This window comes from Caretta caretta, chromosome 7, assembly GCF_965140235.1.
Source record: "Caretta caretta isolate rCarCar2 chromosome 7, rCarCar1.hap1, whole genome shotgun sequence".
Classification (NCBI taxonomy): domain Eukaryota; kingdom Metazoa; phylum Chordata; order Testudines; family Cheloniidae; genus Caretta; species Caretta caretta.
In genome coordinates, this window is record NC_134212.1 from 120,676,200 (window position 1) to 120,682,199 (window position 6,000).

Consider the following 6,000-nt stretch of genomic DNA (forward strand, 5'->3'; position numbering starts at 1 on the left):
AAAGTGGGTCGCAACTCCATTTTAATGGGGTCGCCAGGGCTGGTGTTAGACTTGCTGGGGCCCAGGGCCAAAGCCCAAACCCACTGCCCAGGGCCAAAGCCAAAGCCTGAGAGCTTCAACACTGGGTGGTGGGGCTTAGGGTTACAGGCCTCCCTTCGGCTTCAGCTTTGGCCCACTCCATTAGACTTCTAGGATGGAGGCTGGCACAACTGATCAAGAGAGCTTTAAACTGGGAATTCGGGGGAGATGGTTGGGAGATGTCCAGCTAATCTCCACGTCAGTTATTCTCTTTGAGAGGGAAGAAAATGAAGTAAGAAAGGATACAGCCGTGGGTAGGAGAATGGACATAAGGTGGAAGGGCAGTGTACATACCAATCTAATAGGTAATATTGGTGGTAGAATGTCTGTGCCCAATTGGGTAAAGAATGTGAGCGAAGCCAAACGGCAAAAATTAAGATGTTTGTACACTAATGCAAGGAGCCTAGGTAATAAAATGGAGGAACTAGATCTACTGGTGCAGAAAGTGAAATCAGACATTATAGGGAGAACAGAAACATGGTGGAATAGTAGTCAGGACTGGAGTACGGGTATTGAAGGGTATGTGCTGTATAGGAAAGAGAAATAAAGTCAAAGGTGGTGGAGTAGCATTGTATATCAATGATGAGGTAGACTGTCAAGAAATAAGAAGTGATGGAATGGATAACACAGAGTCTGTCTGGGCAAAAATCACATTGGGGAAGAAAGCTACTAGAGCCTGCCCTGGGATAGTGCTTGGGGTATGCTATAGACCGCCGGGATCCAATGTGGATATGGATAGAGACCTCTGTAATGTTTTTAAAGAAGTAAATACTAATCGGAATTGTGTGATCATGGGAGACTTTAACTTCCCAGATATAGACTGGGGGACAAGTGCTACTACTAATAATGGGGCTCAGATTTTCCTGGATACAATAGCTGATGGAGTCCTTCACCAAGTAGTTGCTGAACCAACAAGAGAGGATGCCATTTTAGATTTGGTTTTGGTGAGTAGTGAGGACCTCATAGAAGAAATGATCGTAGGGACAACCTTGGTTCGAGTGATCATGAGTTAATTCAGTTCAAACTAAATGGAAGAATAAACAAAAATAGATCTGTGACTAGGGTTTTTGATTTCAAAAAGGCTAGCTTTAAAAAATTAAGGAAATTAATTAGGGAAGTGGATTGGATTGAAAAACTTGTGGATCTAAAGACGGAGGAGGCCTGGAATTACTTCTAGTCAAAGTTGCAGAAACTATCAGAAGCCTGCATCTCAAGAAAGGGGAAAAATTCATAGGCAGGAGTTGTAGACCAAGCTGGATGAGCAAGCATCTCAGAGAGGTGATTAAGAAAAAGCAGAAAGCATACAAGGAGTGGAAGATGGGAGGGATTAGCAAGGAAAGCTACCTTACTGAGGTCAGAACATGTAGGGATAAAGTGAGAAAGGCCAAACGCCATGTAGAGTTGGACCTTGAAAAGGGAATTAAAAGCAATAGTAAAAGGTTCTATAGCCATATAAATAAGAAGAAAACAAAGAAAGAAGAAGTGGGACCATTTAATACTGAAGATGGAGTGGAGGTGAAGGATAATCTAGGCATGGCCCAATATCTAAACAAATACTTTGCCTCAGTCTTTAACGAGGACCTTAGGGATAATGGTAGGACGACAAATGGGAATGAGGATATGGAAGTAGATATTACCACATTCGAGGTAGAAGCCAAACTTGAACAGCTTAATGGGACTAAATCGGGGGGCCCGGATAATCTTCATCCAAGAATGTTAAAAGAACTGGCACATGAAATTGCAAGCCCGTTAGCAAGAATTTTTAACGAATCTGTAAACTCAGGGGTGTACCGTATGACTGGAGAATTGCTAACATAGTTCCTATTTTTAAGAAAGGTAAAAAAAAGTGATCTGGGTAACTATAGGCCTGTTACTTTGACATCTGTGGTATGCAAGGTCTTGGAAAAAATTTTGAAGGAGAAAGTAGTTAAGGACATCGAGGTCAGTGGTAATTGGGACAAAATACAACATGGCTATACAAAAGGTAGATCGTGTCAAACCAACCTGATCTCCTTCTTTGAGAAGGTAACAGATTTTTTGGACAAAGGGAATGCAGTAAATCTAATTTACCTCGATTTCAGTAAGGCATTTGATATGGTTCTACATGGAGAATTATTAGCTAAATTGGAAAAGAAGGGGGGGTCAATATGAAAATTGAAAGGTGGATAAGGAACTAGTTAAAGGGGAGACTACAGCGGGTCACACTGACAGGTGAACTGTCAGACTGGAAGGAAGTTACTAGTGGAGTTCCTCAGGGATCAGTTTTGGGACCAATCTTATTTAATCTTTTTATTACTGACCTTGGCACAAAAAGTGGGAATGTGCGAATAAAGTTTTGCGGGTGACACAAAGCTGGGAGGTATTGCCAATACAGTGAAGGACCGGGATATCATACAGGAATATCTGGATGACCTTGTAAACTGGAGTAAGAGTAATAGGATGAAATCTAATAGTAAAAAGTGCAAGGTCATGCATTTTGGGATTAATAACAAGAATTTCTGTTATAAACTGGGAACGCATTACTTGGAAGTAACAGAGGAGGAGAAGGACATCGGAGTACTGGTCGATCACAGGATGACTATGAGCCGCCAATGTGATATGGCCATCAAAAAAGTGAATGCGGTCTTGGGATGCATCAAGCGAGGTATTTCCAGTAGAGATAAGGAGGTGTTAGTACCATTATACAAGGCACTGGTGAGACCTCATCTGGAATATTGTGTGCAGTTCTGGTCTCCCATGTTTAAGAAGGATGAATTCAAACCGGAACAGGTACAGAGAGGGGCTACTAGGATGATCCGAGGAATGGAAAATCTGTCTTATGAAAGGAGACTCAATGAGCTTGGCTTGTTTAGCTAAAAGAAGGCTGAGAGGACATATGATTGACATATATCTATAAATATATCAGAGGGATAAATACCATGGACGGAGAAGAATTATTTAAGCTCAGTACCAATGTGGACACAAGAACAAATGGATCTAAACTGGCCATCAGGAAGTTTAGACTTGAAATTAGACGAAGGTTTCTAACCATCAGAGGAGTGAAGTTCTGGAACAGCCTTCCAAGGGAAGGAGTGGGGGCAAATGACATATCTGGCTTCAAGACAAAGCTTGATAAGTTTATGGAGGAGATGATATGATGGGATAGCCTAATTTTGGCAATTAATTGATCTTCGACTACTAGCGGTAGATATACCCAATGGCCTGTGATGGGATGTTAGATGCGGTGGGATCTGAGTTACTACAGAGAATTCTTTCCTGGGTGTCTGGCTGGTGAGTCTTCCCCACATGCTCAGGGTTTAGCTGATCGCCATATTTGGAGTCGGGAAGGAATTTTTCCCTAGGGCAGATTGGCCTGCCTCTGCACTGTGCGGCACGGGCCACTTGCTGGAGGATTCTCTGCACCTTGAAGTCTTTAAACCACGATTTGAGGACTTCAATAGCTCAGACATAAGTTAGGGGTTTGTTACAGGAGAGCCTATTATCAAATATTTGTTCCCCATGTAGATACTTTTAGGCTGTGATCAAGTCACCCCTTAACCTTCTCTTTATTATGCTAAGTAGATTGAGCTCATTGAGTCTGTCACTATAAAACAGGATTTCTAATCCTTTGATCATTCTCATAGCTCTTCTCTGAACCCTCTCAAATTTATCAAAATCCTTCTTGAATTCATGGGCACTGGAACTGGACACAATATTCCAGAAGCACTCAAACCAGTGCCAAATACAGAGGTAAAATAACAGCTCTACTCCTACTTGAGATTCTCCTGCTAATGCATCCAAGGATTGCATTAGTCCTTTTTGCTACAGTGTCTTATCATGGTCTGAAAGAAGGACACTTGCAATCTGCTAACACTCTGTGGGAGGGGCTGCTTAATATTTCTCTTGGTTGATGTAGGAGCTGCATTAATGTTCTCTGAAAGGAGTCCCATCTGACATTCCTCAGCCAACCAAGATCACCATGATATGAGACCTTTGGAAAGGGCTGGGTGAAAAACCAGGAGAAGTGAGTCCTTCACTTAGGATAAAATAAAGGGACTTGCAGTCTATCTTTGGATTTTCTGTAGCACCATAATATCTAAGCAATGCCCAGGAAGATTTGTATGGCACAGACCCTAATGGATTTTATGGAGTCTTTTGATCTTCTCACATCCCTAGTATAGGAGATTGTAACTGGGATTCGTAAAGTCTAAAAAGTCTTGCCTACTCTTTGAAATTCACACCTTTCTGACAACTGGTGTAGCTCAACTCCTGCAGGACACGGTTTAACAGCAAGTGTAAATAAGAGCAAACCGTCCACTCTCGGTTCAGCTGCAGTTAGCAATGGGTAATTTTCATAGTGTATACAAAGCTATAGAGTGCAGCACCTCCCTACAGTACTGCAGTGTCAGCAGAAAGCAAAATTTAAAAATGCACACCCTGTTATTAAAAGAAAAAAAAATAGATCACTTACCTGAGGCGACAGAAAGACACGTGGTCATAAAACTTAAAAAATCAAAAATGTGTCCTTTGTGTGAGACATACTGAAAATTTGGCGTTCCAGGGAGTTTTGTGTCTATGCACACAATTGACTAGAAAGGCTCTTTAAAGTAAAAAGAGGCCAAGGTGTCAGATAGTCGCTACTTTGAAATCTTAGGCAAGGCTCACAATGTTAAATATTCTGGAAGAGAATAGTAAATACAGACCACGGCCTGGGACTTCTCGCTGTTTTTTTCTGTCATCTATGTCAGGAGTTTTCAAACTGTGGGCCACAATGCAGTCCTGGGTGGTCTGCCATGGGCGGAGTTGGAGGGGAGTTGCCCCCCAAACAGTATATGTTGGCAGAGTGGCAACCAGTGATGGCCCCCGCACAGGGCTGGAGGAGCCCAGCACCGCCAGCAGAGGGCAAAGTGGAGGCACCGGCCGGTGGGCGACGAGAAGGGGTTGTCCCTGAGAGTTGGCAGCTCCCAGGGTGGCTGCAGGAGGCATTAATTTCTCAGCAACAAATTTAGGCAAAAAATACTACAGAAAAATATCAAAATATTTTAAATCATTTCTTTCAATACTTATTTTAAAATGAAAGAAAGAATTGTGAAAAATGGCTTCTGAGTTGTTTTATCAATTCAAATTGAAAACCCTGCCTAATATCTATCGTGAGCCCTGATAGAAAGGTGATAGTCACTACAGAAATTAAGATAGAAATTCAGGACTGCATCACTGGATTTAAGTGATTACTTATACTACTAATAATTTGTATTACCGTCGCACTTGCAATCTAATAGGACATATTTTAAGGAGACCCCCCAACATCACCTATCATTTTTCTGAACCTTGGGAATGACCTTTGTGACACATAAGTCAATGACAAAACTGTTGATTTCAGTGGGAGCAGAGCTGGTATTCAGTAAAATAACTGAAAAGTAAGTGATTTCATGCAGGGCCATACGCTGTACTGATTGATGTCAGAAAGAGTGCAGCCTATCGCATGCAAGTAATGGTACTCTTACTATTGCTGCTGAGACCCTGCAGCAGAACTGCATCTTATTGAGTTAGCATCAGCATTTCACACTGTATTCAGTATGTATGAGTGTTTAGTCCCTCACTATCTCAGGGCATGAAGGAAACTGGAATATGGATGGAAAATATCTGTCTTAAATTGAGCTCAGGGAAGCCTGGCATGACACTGACAGGAAGAGGGAAATTCTCGAGTAACTGGCAAATACTGCCACATCATCCTTCATTGAAGACATTTTCCCATCAATAGAAAAGGTAGTGCACAGTCTGGGGATCACGCTGCGTTGATCAGTGACCCTATACATGGGGACAGTCACCCAAAGACCTTTTATCTGACTCTTCCGCTCTGCTAATAGCGTGGCCATAGTACTTTGTGTGTACATCACCTCCAGGCTGCTCTAGTGCAGTTCTTAATTTATAGGACTACATAAG